The following is a 23,882-nucleotide window of genomic DNA, read 5'->3' on the forward strand; positions in this document are numbered from 1 at the left end:
GACTAAGAAAATACATAATATAGGCAAGATAACACCTTTCCTTGCCTCTAGGGGTCGAGCTCATCCTTCTAGGAGCTGTTTCAACCAATTCTAAACTGAGCACTAAAATCTAGGCAGTCAAAACAACTTGCCTCTATAAGCTAGGAAACCAATTCATTCATTAAATGTTTGCTATTTCATGAATGAATCTTCTAGAATAGGTAAATAAGTGTCATGTCAACATGAAAATACATTAATTACATCAAAGAGGGTGAAAAATCCCATCACAAGTCAAAACTGTTCAAAGCTGGGCGAATTCCTGAGCTGTAGATGAAAAATTGGCAAACTTTCCCAACAGGTCGCGCCCTGATCCTGAACAGGTCGTGCTACTTTGGAGCTGCTTTTGAGGCACTTCCAGGTGTCCAAATGAGGAAAAAGTGGGCTTGTTGGAAAGTTCTGGATGTATACTTTCCAACCCAAGTGGAATTTCGAAATGTGGTGGCCATTTGCCCCTCCAAAATTGCAATCTCCCAAGACTGCTTCCTGTGTGTCAAAAAGGTGGCAGAAAGTCATTTTTTGCTTGTTTTTTGACCTTCTGGAGGCTCAAAACTTGGTGAAATTTCTTGGAAATTGCTGAGAAAGTGTATCTTTGCATGAAAAATCCAAAAATGCTGAGTTTTCCCAAAAAGGAGTTGCCCAACGAAAAGGTCGCGCGCGGCGCGCGACCCGTTGGTGGAGAAAACCCGTTTTTGCCAAAAAAAATCATAAATGACCAAAAATGCTCAAAATTTTCAGAATTTTGTGTTGGAGTTAAGTGATTTAGTATCATGCTCCTTCAAGGAAGCCTCAGCGAAGATCTGGAGGGGATCGGTCCTTTTCCTTCGTTTTAGTGCTTTGGCCAACCGCCCTTGGATCTGGCGATTGTATTTTTAACATTTCTTTAAAACCATGACACCTGTGAAAAACGTGAAGGAGGTTTTTCTTCCTTGGCCTGTTGTGGACAAAAACCTCTCTCCGTTTTCCAAAATTCATCTTTGATTGCTCTGAAACATCTTTTGAGTGAAACTGATCCCGATGTGTGAAACAAGGAATTTCATGGAAATGAAGCGAAATGAAGGGGATAGGGGGCTTCTAAATTCTTGGGGAAATTTTTGGGAGTAGGGAGGAATGTTAGGAAGTAGGGGAAAGTGGAATCTCAGATATTGAGTGAGGGGAAGGGGTACAAAAGGGCAAAACACAGGCCCAACTTAGAAAATTGCCAGGTTGTAGCTAGAAACTAGGGTTTGTGCGAAAATGAGGAATTTGGGGAATCTCAGTGATGGGAAGCATTTAATAAGGTACTTTAAGGATAGGGGAAGGTGTATGAACATCAGGATACAAGTTTTGCCGATGATTTGATCGTCCAAGAGAAATTAGCTTTCAAAACCCTAGGAGAGGAAAATGACCTTACCTAGGTGCAACTGAAGCATGGACAAGGTGTAAAATGACTCATTCGACGCTGACATGATAATGAAAACCCTATGAATGATGATAGACTCAGCTGAATAGTGACATAGATTGGCATTTGGGCAATTTTAGAAGGAGTGAAAGCAAACCCTAGACCTAATGCCTAGTGACCAAATTTTGCTTGAAAACTCTTTGAAATGACAAAATTTGACCTTGACACTCTGAGACCACTTTGTAAGAGCATATTTGATCACTGGAGGAAGGCTGGAAAGACTGACACTAACAGAAGGATTACAAAAAGTGTTAAAAACCATGTCCAATGAGATGATTGACATAAAAAAACAAGTAGCAGAAACTTCTTCAAAAAAAGCCCTACAGAGCTTTTAAAAGAAGTCCTTCAATGGATGTGAAACCACCCAACGCTATCTCAAACGTAGAATCCGAAGAAGAGGAAGAAGAAGAGAATACCACTGAAGGGTAGACTGATGACGAAGAAGTTGTGGAACTACAAGGAATGTGGGATTTCATCCTCCCGCAAGAAGAAGATCAAGAAGCATTTCCGGTTAGCACACGAAGCAAAAGTCAACTTGATCCTCCCCAAACTACCCCTAAGTAGAAGGGCGAAAGCCCTGCAGAAAAAGATAAAGTCGCAACAAAGAAAACGACCGCAAAAGCGACTCAATGTAGCCCAGTCCAATCAGATCAAACACCTCCATCAAGAACACTGATTGTGTCAGATGAAATGGAGTACAATATTATTGATGACATGAAAAAGGCTAGGGCTAATATCACTCTTTATGAATTGAGCAAATTGAAACATCGACAGAAGATAATGATGAAAGAATTACATGCCGTGCCTACTACATCTTTGCCTACAGCTGTAGCTTCCCACAACATGGGAAGACCTCCAACCAACACGATCAATAAGGTTGATCCAAATGACATCGCCTTGATTGGAGGAAGATCAAGGTCTCACACTCCCCCTTTTCTTCTCACTTATGAAATTTTCAATAAAAATGTGCACAATTGTTTGGTAGATTCTGGTGCTTCAACGAATATTTTACCCAGATCAATATGTGCCAAGTTGAATGTTCAACCACAAAAATCCGCAGTGCGCATAGTTCAGCTTGATCGATCTCAAGTCAAAGTGATTGGTGAACTTAATCAAGTGACCATAATATTGTCGTCTAACCCGAAGGTATGTCAGGTTATTGACATTCTAGTAGCTGATATCCCAGAATTCTATGGCTTGATTCTTAGCAGGGATTGGTCCAAAAAACTCCATGGATACTAGAAGATACTTTGGTAGATTCTTTCCTTGGCAATTTCAATGCTCATACCTCACCTTACTTAGAAAATTCAGTTTTGTCCCAAGTCGAAAATTTTTCCCAAACTGATAATTCAAAGTGTGTTAATTTTTTAGATAAACCTGTAAATACATCTTTGTTTTGGAAATTATATTTTTATGGCTTGATTCTTAGCAGGGATTGGTCCGAAAAACTCCATGGATACTTTGGATACTTTGGTAGATTCTTTCCTCGGCAATTTCAATGCTCATACCTCACCTTACTTAGAAAATTCAGTTTTGTCCCAAGTCGAAAATTTTTCCCAAACTGATAATTCAAAGTGTGTTAATTTTTTAGATAAACCTGTAAATACATCTTTGTTTTGGAAATTATATTTTGATGGCTCTAAATCTAACGAGGGAGCAGGAGCAGGATGCGTTCTGATTAGCCCAGAAGGAAATAAGACCATGCTTACGTGCAGACTTGAATTCGATTGCACAAACAATACAGCGGAATATGAGGCCTTGGTGCAAGGCCTATACAAAGCAATCGGGTTGAACGTTAAGTACCTTCAAGTCTTCGGAGACTCTGACATTGTCGTCAAACAGGTACGTAACACCATACATTGCCTATCAGGTCATTTGAAACACTATCAATCTTTAGTACAAGATCTGACTGCACATTTCGTAGCATTCAATATTTCGTCAATCTCAAGACTCCAAAATGCGAGCGCAGACCTGTTAGCTAATGTAGCCTCTAGACTTATTCCCTCCGAAGATTTTAGTTCAGATATATTCTCAATAGAATTAATCCTTAGACCGTCCATCCCTGACAACATTACAAACTGGAGAGTATTCAATGACGATCCTGACATTGTAAATTTCCTCACTTCTGAAGGATCCTACTCCAATCAAATAATTGACGAAGACCATCATGATCGACAAATACAACAAAATAGCACTGATAATGCTATACCTAAATCGGTGGTTAAGTTAGAAGACTTATATGATTTGAAAAGTCGGTTTAAAAGGTCTACAAATTCTAAGCTCTACAGTTCAACTCTGAACTACGAATTAGTAAACCTAGGAACCAATGATAAACCACAAAACATTAATCTAGGCCACGACCTAGCCCCTGAAGAAAAACTAGCATATATCCGTCTTTTGAGACAATACAAAAATGTTTTTGCCTGGAATTACGATGAGCTGAAGACATACGACACTTCTATCATTCAACATACTATCCCTATGATTGACAATGAAAAACCTGTCCAACAGAAGCTCAGAAAAATCCACCCCAATTTAGAAAATCAGATAAAAACTGAGCTAAATAAGTTATTAAGAGCCAGAATAATTTTCCCCGTCAGACATTCCAAATGGGTCTCCAATATGGTACCCGTTAGAAAGAAAAACGGAGATATTAGAATCTGTATCGATTTTCAGAATCTCAACAAAGCCTGTCAAAAGGACAATTTTCCCCTCCCACCTATGGAGCAGATATTACAGGCAGTAGCAGGCTCAGAATTAATGTCTTTTTTGGATGGATTTTCAGGATACAATCAAGTGCTGGTACATCCCGATGATCAGTTAAAAACCACATTCCAAACTAAATGGGGCACATACGCATATCAGAAGATGCCATTTGGTTTGATCAATGCCGGCGCTACACTTCAGAGAGCCATGGACATCGCATTCAAGGGTTTAGTCAATAAATCTGTAGTGATTTACCTGGATGATATAACAGTGTACTCCAAGAAGTGAAGAGACCATCTCAAAGACTTGAAACAAATCTTTCAACGATGTTTAAGGTATGGGATTTCACTTAACCCAAAGAAATCTTTTTTCACATTAAGTGAAGGAAAACTTCTAGGATTCATAGTGTCAAAATCTGGTATTCACATTGAGCCTGACAGAATCAAAGAAATTTCTGGAATATCCATACCTCATAACAAAAAAGGCATGCAATCTTTCCTTGGTCAAATCAATTTTGTGAAGAGATTTGTCCCATATTTTTCACGGATTGTTTCTCCTTTGCAAAACATGATTAAAAAGAATTCAAATTTTAAATGGGGTCAAGATGAGCATGAAGCATTCAACCTAATCAAACAAGATATGATTAACGCTCCATCTTTAGCAACCCCAAAATTTTCAGAATCTTTTATCTTATACACATTTTCCTCAAAGAAATCATATGCCGCGATTCTAACTCAAGCAAATCAAGAGAAAGCGGAAGCTCCAATCACATTTTTTAGCTCGAATTTACAAGGTGCTGAACTCAACTATTCAGACGTGGAGAAACAGGCATATGCTGTTTTCAAAACGATCAAATATTTCAAACCTTTCTTACTTAAAGCCCATACTAAGGTCATAATACCATTTCCAGCGGTAAGAAACCTTCTAATACAGAAGGATGTGGGTGAAAAAAGAGCAAATTGGATCACCGCTTTACAAGAATACGATCTTGAGATCAAACCAGCAAGCATTGTAAGAGGTCAAGGCTTCTGCAAAATGTTGGCTGGAGCATCACAAATTCCTAAGAATTCATCTGAAGAGGTACAGACGTATGAGGTAAGCCTAAACGATGCAGAATCATTATATGCTGACACCATTTATTATCTTAAGAACGGGTATGCTCCATCACACTTGGATCACACCAAGAAAAGAACTCTGAGATTGAAAGCTAAACAATACCAGCTCATAAATAATGTTCTGTTTAAAAGGAATTATGATTCTGTGCTTCTCAGGTGTCTTGAGAAAACTAAAGCCGAAAAGGTTTTGCAGGAACTCCATGATGGACCAGCAGGCGGACACTATGCTGGAGATGCTACTGCACATAAAATCTTACGTGCAGGATATTATTGGCCCACGCTGTTCAAAGACTCACATAGTTACGTGAGGAAATGCCAAGTCTGCCAGACTGCTGCAGGGAGACAAAAGAAACCGTCCATGCCACTACAGCCGGTAAACATCGAGCAACCATTCAGTCAGTGGGGCTTGGACATAATAGGTGAGATCGTTCCTCACTCTTCTAAGTAGCATAGGTACATCCTCACAGCAACAGATTATTTTACTAAATGGGTAGAAGCAGTTCCTCTCAAGAAAGCTAATTCTAAAAGCATCATTGAATTCATAGATCAATTTATAATCACTAGGTTTGGATTGCCAACGGCCTTAATGTTTGATAATGCCTCATACTTTTCTGGAAATACAATGACTGAGTTTGCACTTAAAAGAGGGTTCAAACTGAAATATTCGGCCAACTACTATCCGTAAGGTAATGGATTGGCTGAATCGACAAATAAAAACCTGATCAGGATTATTAAAAGAACAGTTGACCAGAACCAAAAGAATTGGCACAAAGCGTTGGTAAATTCTTTATGGGCAGATAGAATAACGAAGAAAGCTTCAATCGGCACTTCTCCCTTTAATTTAGTTTATGGGAAAGAAGTGGTTCTTCCAACTCACTTAGTCATCCCCTCTTTGTCTTTAGTACAACACATTGATGACCCATGCTCATCACCAAGCGCTGATAAAATCCTCTTTTGACTCAAGCATAATGACCAGAAAGAATTTTCAGATGGGAGATTTAGTTTTGAAATGGGATAAGGCTCATGAAGAAAAGGGCAAACATACAAAATTTCAGAAGATGTGGCTTGGTCCTTTTCAGATTGTAGAAGTCATAGGCCCATCAACGTTTGTGTTGCAGGATTTAGTAGGTAGAAGGGATTCTTTGCCTGTTAACGGACAGATCCCTATAATATATTTTCCATAGAAGATCACTCTTCTATTTTGTAGGATAGTTTTAGTTTTTATTTGTTTTTCTCTTTCTTATAAATAAAACCAGTTGCAAATGGTTACTAAAGGGGTTCACGAAAAAGACACCAATTCTCTATCAGATTTTGAGCTTTTTCGCTTGTACAAGTAGCAAATTTTTCGAAAAATTTGATCTTTATTATTGACATGTAGAGTTAACTTTAGCCTAGATATGATACTAGTTTCAACTTCAAAAATTTGATGAAAGCAACCTTTGGTAAAAAATTGTTTTATATTAGCACAATGAAAGGTATCAATAATAAAATAAATATTCTCTGTAAAACTGCTGTTTTCAAACTCTATTATTGTCGTCCAGAGCTTTCTTAAGGAAAAACAATGACTTCCTCCCTGCTAAAGGAAATCACAGCATTCAGAGGAACAATCCGAGAAAACACTGTATCTCAAAGAATAAGAGGTCTCATCATGAGCCGGCTTATCATGATCACAGATATTATAACTTGCTGACTTTGCCAATACTGTCCACCAAAACAGGGCAACGACTAAAGAAAATTGCAATCAAAAGACAAGGGGTCTCATCACGAGCCAGCTTGTTCAGCAAAAGTGTAAATCAAGTGAATGACTGTGTCATAATTTGGCCACCAAACCAAGACATTGTTCTTTAGAGAATAAAAAAGGAAAAAGTGTCAAAAGGGGTTTTTCTCTGAAAAGTTGTAAATAGCCTTAAGCAGGATAAATGATCATTGCTAGGTAACAGGTAACCCTGTCGAGGCTATGAATGCTTGCGGGCAGCAGAGGCTCTACCTACGACAAATGGGCATATTTTAAAAAGCCAGCACGCAGAGAAGACCTTATTTTATCTTTAAAACACCAAGTAATGTCTGATGTGAATACAAGGACTAAGCCTGAGGAAACAAACAATTGGAATATGAAAAGGTTGAAACAAAATGTCATTGATAGGATAAGGCATAATGTACTCCATCTGTCCATAACAAAATTTAGACGTATGAAAATTTTCTGCTTTGGAAGTTAAAATTCAATAGAAAAGCAGAGATAACTGGTTCTTCATAGTGAATCGCCATTGTTGTGGCCACCAACAACCCCCCTCTTTGTTTGGTATTAGCGATAACACCAAGCAAATGGGGACCCTTAATAAAAATCCAAAAAACATTTTATCAATTTTTTTTTTTGTATTTTAACTCCCTAAAGCTGTATCGCATCGCGAGAAGAGAGTGAAACGTTTTCCTATGCTCATAATAAGCTGCGAAGAAGCGACGCGAAATTCATCGCATCGCATATATTATGAAGCACTCTTAAATGAAAAACTTAAGGAACCTCCGACGGCCGATATGCGACGTCGCATATCTCAACATCGCATAAGCAGCACACAATGATTGGATGACTAAGCGTGATTTGCGATTCGCGATCTGCGATATTGCGATCTGCGATGTTGCGATCTGCGATGTTGCGATCTGCGATGAATGCGATCATCAATTCCTGCGATGACACATCTTGACGACGCGATCCTTGATACTGTGATGCGAGTCGCAGAAATCACCCATCGTAAAATTTCCTCGGCACAGTATTCAAGGAAAGCTGTCTGTAGACCAAAATTGGGCGCGCGCCTTAAAAGAAATTAATGATTGTACGCCAAAGTATCCAAGAAGGATTGTGTTGTGTTTTTCGAAGAGTCAGTTCATTATGGGTGTCATGATTATGCATTCATTAGAGCTTAAAGCTTTCATGTCAATCTTTATCATTATTACTCTTTTCCTTTGCGTAAACTGTAAGACAACAAATAACATAAAGCAATGTGCAGGAAACATCTAAGGAAAAGGGGAAAGCGTCAATGCTCGGAGAACAGAGAAGAGATGCCTTCACAAATGGATGCCTCATGCAAGAGGACCATAGATTCTAGAGTATCACTCAACAAATACTGATGTCAATAGGCCATCCAAAACTCAGAATCAAAGGCGCACAAAAGCAGCATGTTTGCAAAAGATCCTAATGCTTATGCCCGGTAAAGCAAAAAGAAAGAAGGCACTAAAGAGGGAAAACGCACCAGAAAAGCCCGGAACAAAGAACGGAGGCAGTTTTCAATACAGAAAATTGTTCAAAGAGCAAAGTTCCTAACTTATTCAGTCATTCGCAAGGCCGGAAACCGAAATAGCAAAAACAGAATTAGTTTGAGAGAAATTTGGGTTATTACCAAGTATACACACAGTGAATACACCAAGCCAGAGGAAGATTTTCGAAAATATCTTCTAGTTTACCAGAAAGTGGTGCCAGCACTTGTTATTTCTATTTTCGTAGCTCAAACGAAAGGAGAAGACGACCAGCCGACTCTTCCCAAGCGAATGTTGCATGCTTACAGCACTAAGGAGAAAATACAGAAACGGTTAGGAATTAGATTCAATTTTTAGAAATAATTTTGCTTTAGTAGAAGGGCGGTCATTTAAAACCGTGTCCTAAATTTATGTAATTAAGATTAATTAGTTAGCAGTATTTAAACCCTTCTCAGGCATTTGGAGAAGGGTCCAGAAATTTGTCAAAAAACTTGTCCTCAGAACATGCACTTTTTCACCCTCGGAGGGGGTTTTTGATGAATGGTTGGATCGAGATTTATCAATGTTTGCATTTGATATCTGCTACTGATGTTGCACTTTTGTACTCTTAGTAGATGTTAGAACAAGTAGAGATAGATCGTTGTTGCTTGAAGCTTATGAGTGGAACCAGTCATAAATGGTACTTTTATCTCTTGACCATTTCTGCTTATATTCTTAAAGTGATATACAGTTTTCAGTTGTTTATATGTTAATGCATGAATGTGTGGGTTACCATTTGGCACTTCTGTACGGTGGAGTCATTTATTTGTGTTTGATATATGAATAACTTATTATGCGATATGCTTTTCACAACTGTTTTGCTTAACTTTTTATGCAACGTGGTTTATCTTAATTGATTTCTATTCTTATGATAGCTGAATGATCTTTATTACCAGTTATTGTTCGAAATCTCTTTAGATCGCATAATAGAAGAAATACACCCCGGGTTAGCGTAGATTAGATGTGTTGTTTCTCATTAGATTACAATAGCATAGAGTTAGTTTAGAAGTTTGAATTAAATTAGCTTTAAGTACTCCTAGATCAGCATCATCCAACTCTACACACACACACACCCCTAGATTGGGAAACTGGTCCCATTATCCCCAGTCGGACCCGCTATACCAAACGGATAAGGAGCTGCCAACCAAGGTCCGGACTGGGTGGGTATCCTCCTTGTTGTCGACCCGATTTTCGGGGCTTCAACAGACCCTTAGGAACATGCGATAGATAGCTGGATTTCGGATGGAATAGATACCAGTGAGCTGTAGTATGACGAGCTATGAGTCTAGCCTGACAACCAGTCGGCGAATGCCATGTGTAATGGCATCAGAGAGAAGTTCTATCAACTCGCTATATTCAGCGATGTTATTCGTTGATCGACCAATACATACCCCTCTGGAATTTACGAACTTGCCGCTTGGATCAAAAATGGCCCAAGCCGTAGAAGATAGGTTCCGCAAACTACGACTTGCTCCGTCGGCATATCCAACAAAAGATTCCAATAGGTTCGAAATCTGTGACAAATGTAAAAATTAGATTACTTGACCAAAATAAATACTTTTAGCGAAAACAAAAATGTAACAAAAGCATATGGGTTACCACACTGAATCATGCGTAGTAACGATTAAGGTTCAGCCCGTTACGAGGTTGCGCCAATGGAATCTCGTCATAATCCATTAACTCGTAGGCTCCTTTTGCTAACACTCGCTTAACAATATAGGGGCCCATCCATAAAGACTTGAATTTACCTGCTCCCAATTTATCGGATTCCTGGTCATAAAGCAAGACCAAGTCACCTTCTGAGAAGACACAGGGTTTGACATTCTTGTCGAACTGCGCCTTGACTCGTTTCTTGTGGACTTCGTTAGCCAAAGCGGCATCACGATGGGTTTCATCCAATTGGATTAGTTCCAAGAAATGAGCCTCCTCTTCTGAAGTTCCAGGGAGAAGGTCGATTGCGAGTTTGAGGTACGAGATTTCACACTGAACTGGTAAGATTGCTTCTAGGCCATACACTAGTTGGAAAGGTGTAAACCCAGTTGCATTCCTTACCAATGTTCGGTATGCCCATAAGACCGAGTACAGGATCAGGTGCCAACTCCTTTTGTGGACTCCAATCATCCTTTGCAGCATGCGCTTCAGGACCTTGTTGATTGCTTCAACTTGTCTGTTGGCCTGCAGGTAATATGGAGTAGAGCTGTCGTGAGACAACCCTAATTTGGTAGCTAATTCGGCCATCATGTGATTGCGAAAATGCGATCCATGATCTGTGACTATAGCCTGTGGAACGCCGAATCTAGCGACTACATGATTGAAAAAGAACAGGGCAGCTGTTTCACCAGTGTTATCTAATGTAGGCATCGCCTCGCCCATTTGGTAAAATAGTCCACTGCAAGTATGATATACCCATGCCCCCTGGTTGAGGTGGGGTTACATGTCATGTAATCAATGCCCAATTTGGTGAATGGCCCAACAAAAACTATCGGCTGCAGAGGTGCGGGTGGTCTTCTGGTTTTGCTATCGAAAATTTGACAGGCATGGAAACTTCTGACTGCGGTTATGCAATCTTTGAACATTGTTGGCCAGAAGTATCCTGCTCGTAAAATTTTTTGTGCCCTAGCGTAACGAGATTGATGCCCCCCACACGCACTTGAATGGCAATCATTCAAGAATTTTTCGGCTTCCTCATGGGTGAGGCACCTCCTCAGAACTGTATCGACACCACGACGGTAAAGCGTGTCACCGATGATCATGTAGTCTTTTGATTGGTATCGAATATGTTTTTGTTCAGAGCGGGAGGTATTAGGCCTATATTTTTGGGTTTGGAGATAGATGATTATATCTCCATACCATGGATTGCTTGAAGATATCAGAAACAAAGATTCATCGACGATTGTTTCTTCGGATGTTTCATCGTTGGACGACAATGGGAGATCGCATAATAATTCTGCGAGAACCAGTGCTTTCTTTGACTTGGATTTTACAAATTCCAGATCAAACTCTTGTAGAATTGCTATCCATTTTGAATATTTGCCCCCAGCAACTTTCGCGACAATATATAAGTCATGGGGTTGCAATCTGACAGAATGGTAGTTTTTCGAAAGAGGACATAGTGTCGAAATCTCTGTATCGCTTGAACGGCTGCGAGCGCTAGCTTTTCAACATAAGAATATTTTCTTTCTGTATCATTTAAGTTCCTACTTAAATAATATATAGGATGTTCAATTCCGTTGTCTTCTTGAACTAAAACCATTGCGATGGTTGTATCTGCTGCAGCGAGATACAGGTTAAAGTATTTTTGATAATCGGGAGCGTACATTAATGATGCTTTCATTAGGGTTTCTTTTAAAGCATCAAAGGAAGCTTGCGCGACCTGATCCCAGATGAAGGGCACTTCATTTTTCAATAGACGTGTATAACCTTTAGCAAGTTCAGCGTAATTTGGAATGAACCTCCTCAGAAAGTTTGCTTTCCCTTGGAGTTTCTGAATCTGAAGCAAATTTGAAGGTGGAGGCAAATTTACGATTGCCTGAACCTTACATGGGTTGAGACGAATCCCATCCTTTGAGACTACAAAGCCAAGTAAACGACCAGAACTGACACAGAACACACATTTGTGTGGATTGAGTCGTATCTTGTAGTGTCGACAACATAGAAATATTGCTGTCAAATGCTGTGGATGATCGGTCTGTTTTCATGAATGAGCTGGAAGGTCGTCGAGATATGGTTGAACGATGTTTTTGATGTCATGGAAGGCATAATGCATTGCCCTCTGAAATGTTGCCTCTGCGTTCTTTAAACCAAAGGGTAATTTGTGATATGCGAATGTGCCCCACGGACAAATAAATGTAGTCTTTGACTGGTCCTGTGGGCGGATATTTATTTGATTATACCCATAGAATCCATCCATGAATGAAAAGATTTCGCATCCAGCACATTCATCGATTATCTAGTCAATAAAGGGTGTAGGGTAGTTGTCTTTTGGACGAGCTTGATTTACATCCTTATAATCGACGCACACTCTAATCATTCCTTGTTTTTTCATCACAGGAACAATGTTCGATACCCAATCGGTTAGAGGAACTGGGTAAATGAAACCAGCATGGAGAAGCTTTTCAACTTCTGCCTTGATGGCAGCGGCTTTCTTTGGGTGCACCTACCGTAGCCATTGTCGTACTGGTTTGACATTTGGATACATCTTAATTTCGTGTTCAACTATACTCGAGTCAATGCCTGGCATTTCATCATATGACCAAGCAAAGACATCTCTGAATTCGCGAAAACTGTGACCCGAAACCCAATCAAAGTCTCTTCCCTGGTCCAACACATTGTCTGTTCTGTGAACTTCAAATGCATCGCACTTCCCGAGTGTAGTAGGTGCGTTGCATTTCAGTTTCACTGTGTTACAGGTGCGCTGATCAGACAAGACCTTGTTCCTAAATTTTGGTTTCTGTGTTCATTCTTTTCAGCTCTATTCAGGAGTTTTGCTGCCTGTAATCAGTACACCTCTGTTGAACCCCCTTTCCTTGCTGATATTCTGCCTCCATTGTGCAAAGAACTGTAAATTTTTTTATGTACTTTTTGAGTCATTTTCAGTTCTCCTTTACAAAGAAGTAGCGTAATTGTACTGTCGTTTCTTGATTTGAAAGTGTCGCAAGTGTCGTTTTCAGTCATAGAAGAGAATCTAATTGTTCTTGATAGTTGATTACCCTGTTACTCTTGTATTTGATCTGAATTAGTATTTTTTCTAGTGTCGAAAGCAGGTTTTCAATTCAAAATCGCAAAGTGTTGTCATTGTCTTCATTTTGTTTCGAAAAGAAACTTGTTAGTAATTGTCGCTTTGAAAAATAATTCAGATTTGCGCTTAGCTTTCTTTTTATCATTTACACATTAAGAAGGCTGAAAACAAATACATGCATGTGCATTTGCATTTAGACTGTTTGTTGGTTTGATTTAGGACAGTGCATATAGTGTGCGTTCTTTGCTCTTTGTTGAAAGAACACCATCTCTCTTTCCTTAGTAGCTAGGATTTTCGTTTGCAAAAAAGAAGATTAAACGATTGCTTATCATCTTAGATTGCATTTTAGGAATTGTACATCTACATCATGTAGTGAACCTGAAAGGAAAATTTCTTAAGCAAGGTCAACTATAAAATAAATTTAATGAATCTAAAAACGCTTTGGAACCTAACGCACAACATCTAGAAGTCTAGGCTAGAGACGTATTCCAGTGTCATAAAGCCTGGTAACTGTTGTTTTCATTGTTGGTTGGGTGATTCCTCCACTTTGAGACGATAAGTGCCAGTACGGACTTGTGCTCCCACGTACCGTTGAGTATATTTTGGGAGATCACAATAGGCTTAATCCTTTATCCATAGGAAGCCGTGTCTGCCGCCCTATCGATCGCAATGCATTGAACACAGCATTCGGGAAGATTGACTGCCGTACTGTAAAAAGTATTCTGCAGTTTTGCGATTGGTTTGGTAATCCCTCTGTCTAGACTTCCAGAGCAGTCCCTTTCATTCCTTTTCAGACTCCTTAACGGAAAAGGTCCATCTGAGCACTTGTCACTTCAGGCTCATTAAAAATCGAAGGCGACTAGAGTCATCTTTTTTTTTTTTTTCTAGACTCTTAAAAATTGAAAAAACAAGTTGTGTCAAAGCGCCTAAAATTTATTTTAAACGGAATAATTATCACCTTTCCTACATTGGTCTTAGGTTGAGGAAAATGGAGTCCACCAACCAAGGAGTTCCCCTTGGAGGAAATCCTAGTCCCTTCTCCTCTTGGGGAGATGTTGGTGCACCCCATATGGCCACATTGTCGCTTCCAGGATTGACAATCGGCTTGCCCGTATGGCTCTTCTCAACCTCTGTCGTTCAGAACATCGCGATTCCTGAACAATCAAGTCAGCAACTAAACGATACCAGAGTTACCCCCCAACCCTCTACTTCATCCAATTATTCCTCTCCTCCTTCCTCTTCGCTTGATGAAGCTAGTAAAGCCCAAAATCAAGTAACTGAGAAGAAGAAGGAAAAGAAGAAGAAAGAGAAGAAGAAGAAGGAGCCAAAGACGAAAAGGGGCAACCAAACATCGTCTAGTGAAAATCCACACACTGCACTGACCAGGCCTAAATCTCCATGTGTCAGTTGCAAAGGAGACCACTATCATCGAGATTGTCCTTGCATCCCTCGGATCTTAAGGGACTAGTATCCTTGTTTGCACAATCCGGTCTCGTCAACCTCTGATGATCATGTTGAAAGTACACCGTCAACTAGTGAAAGTGAAGCCCCTGGACAAAAAGGAAAATGTAAATTTCCTTGTAAACTGTGTGAAGGCGATCACGCCGTCCACCGTTGTCCCTTCTTAGATGAGGCTAAAAGAGTTTTGGATTACCATTCGGTTTCACCGTTACGACTTCCTCCTGGATATAAGAAACTCCTGCCGAGTCCGTTGCTAGTTGAAAATCCAGCTGACACGCCCTTGTGGTCGGCCGAAGTATCTATCATTGAAGATAAACCATCTGAATCCACACCAGACGAAAGTCAAAAGGTCAAAGCGGCAGTTGACCCGGTCTTGCCTTCAGAGGATCCATCTTCAGATGATACAGTCACCGAAGAGAACAAAGATGACACCGCCCAAATTCTCTTCATAAGCACAGACTCCGATGAACATGGGGGCAATCTACCCGTTCCTTTTCTGCAGGAAGGAAGTTCATCAGAGTCGTATCCGGCTGTCTATTCGGTCCCACCTCCAAGTAACTTGGTTGTTTCCTTTGACTAGAATCTACTAGGCAGACCCCGTTTACCGGCTAGTGTACCATTTCGAATCATTGCTCAAATATATAGAATGGTCATGGCCGGTACCATCATAGATGAAGGGGCTTCTGTGAGTATACTTTCCTTAACTGCTTGGAAAGCACTTGGTTCGCCATCGCTTTTGCCTGAGATGAGAAACCTAACAGGCTTTGACAAAGGAACCAGTCGACCGTTAGGGATCCTTCCCAATGTGCCCATAACATAGAGAGGGAAAACCGTTCACATGAACGTAATGGTAATCCAAGGACCCCTGGATTATAATCTACTCCTTGGACGAGACTATATTTATTGCATGGGAGCCATTGTCTCCTCACTCTTTAGATTAATGTTTTTTCCGCACGAAGGAAGAGTGGTCAAGCTCGTAGACTAGCTTTCATTTCCCGGTTCACACATAGCAAATAGTCATATACCAACCCTGAATGGTATTTTCACACAAGGAATGTCTCATCAACCCCCAGTCCATCCTCCTGATGAGCGCGAGTGATTCAGAGGATATGACTGAAACCTAGGGGGCATGCACCCTGGTCTGCTTCGGCAGGAAAACTTCAAGTATAGGGTAGGTTTCCGTGAAGGATATATGACTAGTCTGACACACCCGTCCATTTAGGAAAATGGGATTAGGTTAGAATAAGATTCCCTCATCAAAAGTTATGTGAGTGGAGGCATTTGTGCCACTCACCTTTGTCTATTTCGGTAGACATCGCCGAAGAAGTGTTTTGTTTGTGGTACAGATAAAACAATCTTTGGTAACCTGAAAAAGGTAGGCCTTTCCTGGCAAAACAAATGTTTTTTCTGCAAATTGAGGGGTAACCTCGAAACTCTATTTCACTATACCTGGGGGCATGCAAACCTTTTGGCATGCAAGCGAAGAGCGACCATTTATTTTTTAAATTTGTAGGTCCTCTAACCCTTTAAACTCGTAGGATTGGTCGTTTCCTAACTTGCATAAAGAAAGGATGTGGGGAAAAGCTTTGAAATAATTCCGTTTTTAGATGAGACATTCTTATTATACGACTGGATCGAGCAGTTTTAACGCGGACTTCAAGCTCGTTAAAAAATAAACATAAGAAATGAGCAAATGTTTCACCAGTGTTTAAGCTTATTTTAAAATAAAAAATGAACCAATTTCCGGTAAATAACCATCGTGAATGTAGTACTTCAGCCTTTAAAGCCTTGGTCGTGTTCTCATCATCACCTCCACTCTGTATTGGCCGATCATTCAACTCTATTTGATTGTTTACCCCTTTTGAGGAACAGTTGCGAAGAGTGATCCTGTTAGCCATCCTTGTAACACTGCCATGATTGGAAAATTCCAAACCTTACCTAGAATCAGCTGCTACCCGAATTTATCACTCGTTCCTCAAAGACGAGTCTCCTTTAAGCTCTTTTCAACTGACTCATAAAATATGAAAAGATTGCCGAGCCATTGGCCTCTCCAGCTTGTTAAAGTGACCGAAAGTGCTATCCCTCCTTTATATTTTAATCTTTTTGGACCTAAGAGATTATTACACAAAAAGATAGAGCGCTTCTTTTGTTCGGCTCGTTTAAAGTACCAAAAATTCATCCCTTCTGTATTATTCTATACTTTTTCGGACTTAAGGGATTAGATGATGAAAAAGGATTTTTTGGAGTTTCCTTTACGTCCCTTTTCAGACTCTCTAAAATTGAAAAGGACTGAGTTATCTTTGTCGTTAAACTCGTTAAAACCTAATAGCGACAAACTTGTCCATAACAGACAAGAACGAGTTTCACTATCGCTAGGCTCGTTAAAACATAGTGATGGGTTTGCCCGAAGGGCGAATTATAGAACAAGCATATGTTATCCTCCTCAAGCTTGACAAAAATAAAGAGGTAATGGTCAGCAATGACTGGGGAAAAATTGGGAAGAAAACTTGAAGAAACTTTGTTGGTAGCAAGTTGCTCTTGAACATGACACTTTCACTCCGCATCCGAGTCGGGTTGGGTTGTTCCATTCACTGGTCACATCACCATGGTTTCGTCACACCATCCACATTTGGGGTAATGCTAACAATCCATCATGTCAGTGTTGCCGATATGTTCAAGAGAAGTCGCTCAGAGAATTCGCCTGTGTCTCACCCACTGCAATACATTTACGCTCCATTCTTTCATGACCGCCACCCTGAACCTTATATCACCAGATCGTTTTCACCTCCAGTAAAATCATTTGCTCCGTTCCGTGTCATTGATGTGGGATTCACTAAGGCCCTCCTATGACGGATCACTTCTTGTTGACATCAGCTCATTATCCAAGAAGTCGATCTAGGAACAACCCTATCAGTACTTTGAAGCTTGCATGCCTCAATGGCAAGTTTCTCACTTCCGGCGATAGGTTTACATCAATGGTCTGCGACCAAAAGATTTTGCGTGGTGTTCGATGCCAAGTCCTTTATTCACACCATGTGAATTGTATTGTAGTACCTTGAGGGTCATCATCATTATTGGTGATTCCTCTCACGCCTGTTAACAGCTTACATCATTGGCTGGTAATCAGGCGATGTCTTTCCATGTTCGACTCCAGAACATCTCTCACATGGATCGACTTGTACTTTGAGTGAAGATCGAACGAGATTGAAGACCCCAGATTTAGTTCCATTCATCCGGGCTGCAATATATTTTCAGGAAAATAAAGACATCAAATGTACATCATTGCTGCACAGATAATCATCCAATCTAAGGGATGATGGCTCTACCAGAATCATCAGTCTACACTCAGACGATTATCTGTCTCATGTACATGAAAAATGAATTTATAAAGCTGAGCATGGGAATGCCTACGTCAGCTAGATCATGAAAATATTCTGAAGATAATGTATTGTATTGTATCTTATTACACATCTCCTTCCAGCTTGAGAGAACTTCAGATCCTCATGATAAAGCATTTCACCCGACATCGACAAATTAACAACCTCATGCTTTAGGGGGAAACTGTTATAGACATTTTTGGGCACTGCAACCCCAATCATAAAAGTCAACAAACCAAGGGCTTTTAAGTCCCTAAAAGTGTTGTTCGGACCCCTAAAAGAACAAGGTCAACTGATTACATCTTCTCCCAGAAGTTCTCCATAAAAAACTACTCAGAACTGGTCAAATCTGGACCATTTCACCTGCTCCATAAGCAAAGTGCATTGCATCCCACCTGAATACACACAGTAGGTGAAATGTATGTCAGAAAGCCCTTCTATGGTGTGCGATGGGTGAGAGTGGACAAATGGCAGGGTCAATCCGCAAGGTGGAGGAGCATGGAATCTTCCAGAAACTTCTCCTGTGACACTTGCCTCTCTGAATTCGACCAGGGATGAGTAAGAGATCATCAATCTCCAAGCGGAATCAAGAACTATCAGAGAGAAGACACTAATCAAATATCAAAATTTGACTCACCCTGCTTGCAAACATCTATATATGGATCCCTCATCCCAGAGATCCAAAGGCTGGAATTTTGTATCTTGTAGGGAAGTGCTGCTGGTGTTTTGGTGCAATATCATAGTGTTGGGTGATCTAAGCTTTTCATGAGGTGAACAAGGGCTTCTTGCTAAGGGGATGACGCTGGGTCAGAACAATTGGTTGTAATCCTCTTTGCTCTTTCTTGATTATTAATAGAGTTATTCAAGTTTTCCTCCACATTCTTGTATGATTGGTGATATATACTTTTATGTAGTCAATGTACATCTGATCCTATATTGTCTATGATAGTAGATCTCTGTTCTTAGATAGTATTACGCTGCTTTAATTCTACAGGTACTCCTTGAAGCTGGGTAAACGAGGAAGCGAGCGGAAAAGATCTACCGGAAGAGAGAGGAATCAAGCAAGGAACCAAGCGCAAGAAGAAGGTTGGTCTCCTTCTTTCTTCTCTCATCTACTTCTCATAAAGGAAAACGAAAGTAGTTTTACTGTGTTTGTTTCTAAGGTAGCTATCACCCTTAGTGGGACTAGCAGTTCTGCATAGACACTAGTTTCCCCGATAACAGATTGCAGGGAATTGCTTGGGAGGACTTCATCTCCCGTGACTTCTTCAGCGCTCCACAGGTAGTATCAGAGGTAACTCATGAGATAGGTGGTCCTTCCCATCAGCATGAGCACCATGAGACCACTGTGGTGCCATTTTCCATCACATATCAGAGAGGCTATCCGAAAGGCACCAGGCCTTTGTTTGCAGCAGCAAAGCGAGTGTTATCTCCACCCGGGGTGGAAGGGGCCTCGCTTCCTACATCGGCAATACAGGTATAGGAAAAGGGAAAGAAGCCCAAGCATGAGAAGGGGCCTTCAAGTGTGCCACCGGGTGGACGAAAAACCAAATCCATTCTCCTTCATGATGATGATGATACAGATACACGTCCGCAAAGTGCACAGCTGAAAGAGATCTTCCAGGAGCAAGAGACAGAGATTCAATCCTTGACACTCAAGTTGGAGATGGCCAAATGGAACATCAGGTATTTGGAGCAGAGGAACAAACAACTGGAAGACCAGCATGTGATCATGGAGTTGCAGAACATCCGTGAGGATCGCCTAACTGCCCAGCAGAGGAGGATTGAATTCACTTCATTGGAGCAACAGGTTATTGATGATCGTGAGTCTGTGCTTGAGAGAGTTAACATGCACCTGGACAACATGTTGAACAAGGCCGATGAAGACAACACACTGCTGAGACACATGGCTCGTCATTACAGGGCACGAAACTTGAGTTTGAGAGCCCGAATAAGGAGTTTGAAAGCAAAATTGAGGAAGGCCACAAGAAGGGCAAAACGGGCAAAAAAGAAAGACAGGCTTAGAATCTTGGCTGAGGCTTCCTTGGCTTAGCATGGCACTCCATAGAGAGCCCCCAGCCCAAATTTCAAAAAATTTGGGGCAATTTTGTGTTTTTGGAAATTTTTTGGTCAAAAAACAGGGTTTTTCTCCTTGTGCGTCGCGCACCCCGCGCGGCGCTAAAATTCTAGAACTTAGATCGAGGAACGGCTTGCATTTTTTGATTCATCATCGAAAAATACATCGACTGGTGTTCGGGCAAGAAATTTTGATAATTTTTGGGTCTCCTAAAGGTCAAAAAACACCCAAAAATGGCCTCTCTACCACTTTTTGGACACACAGAAAGCAGCCTTGGGAGAATGAATATTTTAAGGGGAAAATGAGCACCAAATTGAGAAATTCCAATGGGGTTGGAATGTAGACAGACCAATATTTCCAACAAGCCCACTTGGGCACATTTTTGACACCTGAAAGTGCCCCAAAATAGGCCCCGAAGTAGCGCGATGCACAGAGAAAAGCACGCTGTGCACAGAGGAAATTTTGCCCAGTTTGCTCCCGCTTTGCGAAATTTCGTGTCACGACTTCTCCAAGTGGGCCTGGTCATCTACTCTTTGGTATTTTGGCACCAAGGACACCTTTTAAAGAATTTTCTCTCCAGGTGGGCATCTATCCAAGTGGCAAAAGAATGCAAAGGGTCACCACAGCCAAATGTCATGCTTGAGAGCGCTGCACCTGTAGCTGATGGTTAACTCTCCATCTCCATTTCGAAATGATTTGAATAAATTCCCAACCCCTGGGTGTTCGATCTCTTCTCCACACATTCTATATATTGTATACATTTTATTTGCAAAGGGTTGGCTGGCTTGTAACTTCTGAGAGACTGTGGGAAAGAAACTCTGTTTCTGTACTGTGTATTTTTGACAGAGAACTAATGAAAGGCAGCGACTTTGTTTCATGAGATTCTTGTGGTTGTGAGTGTGGCAAATGTGTTCTTATGTTTGATATGTATCTTGTTATGTTTCATAATTCATTTCATGTTTCATTTTAGTGAAATTTTCTAAGTGAGATTAGGTAGAATTCAATTTATATTGCTCTGCCTGTGGGAAAATTTCATGTGCAGTGTCTTTCTTCTGTTGAAAAGGATTCATGCAACCATGCCCTTTTCACCATCTTCAACAATATTTCCATTTCGTGTCACCTTAAGTTGAAATTGCTGCGCTTCCCGCCTACCTTGCCTCACGGAATAATCTATGCCTTCATTCTCAATTCTCTGTTCTTTGCTGAGCGCCAGTCCCATATACATTTCAGAAGTTCGGTCACTTCATAAAATCTTTCCAAAATCCTTTTTCACTTACTAGCCTAAGGTAAACATCACATTGTAAGTCATCTCAGACCATTTTTCCTATCTATTCGCTGAGTGTGACTCGAAGAGAGCCCTCTCCTGCTCTGGTAGGGCTAGCTACCAGACTGAGCGTGGTTTGTGGTTACCCTAATTTTTGCCTTCCTTTAGCCTAAGGCAGATTTAGGTGCTAACATACCCTATCCATTGCAACTTGAAAATTTTGATGATTGAAGGGCTCCTTGTTTTTAATTTCCCTGGTTGAGGCCTTCCACCTTTGTTTGGCTCCATGTAGAGCCCAAAACTTGATATCTAGTAGATATTCTAACCATGACTTCAATACGTCATTATGAAAGGGTGCTAAATCTTTGACAACACCAGACTTCTCCATGAATCTCTTGTGGCAGACAAGTGTGTGTAAAGGACTTCCTTGTTCTCCTTTGATGTACAGGTCGAGGCAAAGTTCTCATCTTTGGAACAAGTTATAAGCTTTTTCCCATCTAATTTTATTGTTAGAAAAGGATATGGAAGGTTGAAACTGTACATCCCGTATGAAAGGGATATGGTTCTCATCTCTTTGTTCTTCCATAAAGAAATTATGCATGTATAGCTCATAGAGGAAATACCGTGTGTTATCATCTTGTTTATGAAAAGAGTCAATTAACTCTAAAACTTTACTAAATTCATAAGGTTTCCTAGACCGAACAACCTTGAACTTGAGCAATAAGTATCACTCAAGCAAAAATAAAGTGTAGTTCCTAGCTGGGGACCTGCAAGCCAAAGCATCTGAATATAAAGAACAAAATTCTTTTATTTGTTCTATAATTTTTTCAAGCAATTTTTCCAGAGATTTAATCTTCCCCTTGGCTGCTCGCAACTTGGCATACATTTCATCTTCTGTGGCTGATAATGCCTTAAAATTTTTCAATAACTCGTGATGTTATTTTTGGAGAACTACTTCCTTTTGATATCGTGTTATGGTTTCTCGCTATTCTTCCATTTTCCTATTCAAGAATTGGATTGTAGCTTCCATAATTAGAGGAGTGTATGGAGGGATAGGTTCAGTCTATGTTCCTCTTGTAGTAGAAGTTGGCATTTATGTATGAGTTCCAAATTCAATAACAAACATTTCTGACTCAGTCTGAGTCCCCATAGTAGAAGAAAGAACAAAATTTCCACTTTCAGTTTGGGTCCTCTTTGCTTGAACTTCCTTCTTCCTTTCTTTCCTTTTCTCAGTCACCTGTGAATTTTATTATTTCGCAGCCATATTTTGAGTTTCCAGAGCCTTATCTGTAATTTATTATTTTATTTCTTTAACCACTCCATCTCTTTACTATTCTTGTCTTCTCGTTTATTTCTTAATCCACTATTAATCTTTTGTGTAAAATTTCTGGCTAAGGTAACTAGAGGAGAGGGAACAACAACAATGTCTGTTGGATTTTTAGTCACTGGTTCCTCAACATGGTTGATTGTAACATCAATTATGGATTCAACAAGGTTTCTACCATATTGGGGTCCCTTGGGAGAACCATAATTGGATTTTCACTCCATATTTTACCGAGGAGACTGTACCTCTTTAGAAGGGGATGGTTCCCAGATGGTTGTGACAGAGTCAACAAAGCATTCTCAAATATTTTCAGGCTCTCCTGAAGGCTCCAAAATAACAATAGTGATGGAATCAGGAGGAGAGGTTGGAGATATGGGCGATGTCAACTTTTTAGGATAATCTTTGAACAACTTGCAACAACTTCAAAGTCCATTGAATTCAAAAAGTTTTCCAATCCCTCTAGAACTTGGGCTGCCTCCAGTTCATGTTCTTGAGGAGTGTCCTCCTCATGAGTCTGAGATTCACTGCCTTCCAACAACTATTCTGAAAGGTTTATGGAGTCCTGAGATTTAGCCAACCTAGCTGACCTTCTGCGTAAGGAGGCCAAGAGAGAAGCATCCTATTTTCTTTGCTCATTACTTGTTGAGAAGCAGGGGTCTTTGGAGTCCCTTCCATGGTAAAATTCTCAACTTCTTCAGCTTATTCCAGTTGCTTATCATCAAATAGAGTCTGTTCGGGTTCTTCACTGGGTGCTTCATCTCTTGGTAAAGTCTTTGGAATTCCCAATAATTCCTCCCAATTTAAGTGTGATTGGTTAAGGTTTTTTACAATATTAATTTTATCAGTCCATGGTGGCTCACCACTTAAGGTTGATCCTTGGACCTTTTAAGTCTCATAGTGGTTTCATGCAGAAGTGAACTCAGAAAATGGGGGAGGTTTAGATTTACCTTTTGTCTTAGTGCCGCTAGTAGCTTTAGGTGTCGCCCTCTTACCACATTGTAGCGTTCATCGCATGTGATATATTTTTGGACCACTCCTGCTAGTTCCTTCCATGG

This window comes from Pinus tabuliformis, chromosome 7 (assembly GCF_031772625.1).
Source record: "Pinus tabuliformis cultivar Carrire ecotype Pingquan chromosome 7, CPIR1, whole genome shotgun sequence".
NCBI classification, from domain to species: Eukaryota; Viridiplantae; Streptophyta; class Pinopsida; order Pinales; family Pinaceae; genus Pinus; species Pinus tabuliformis.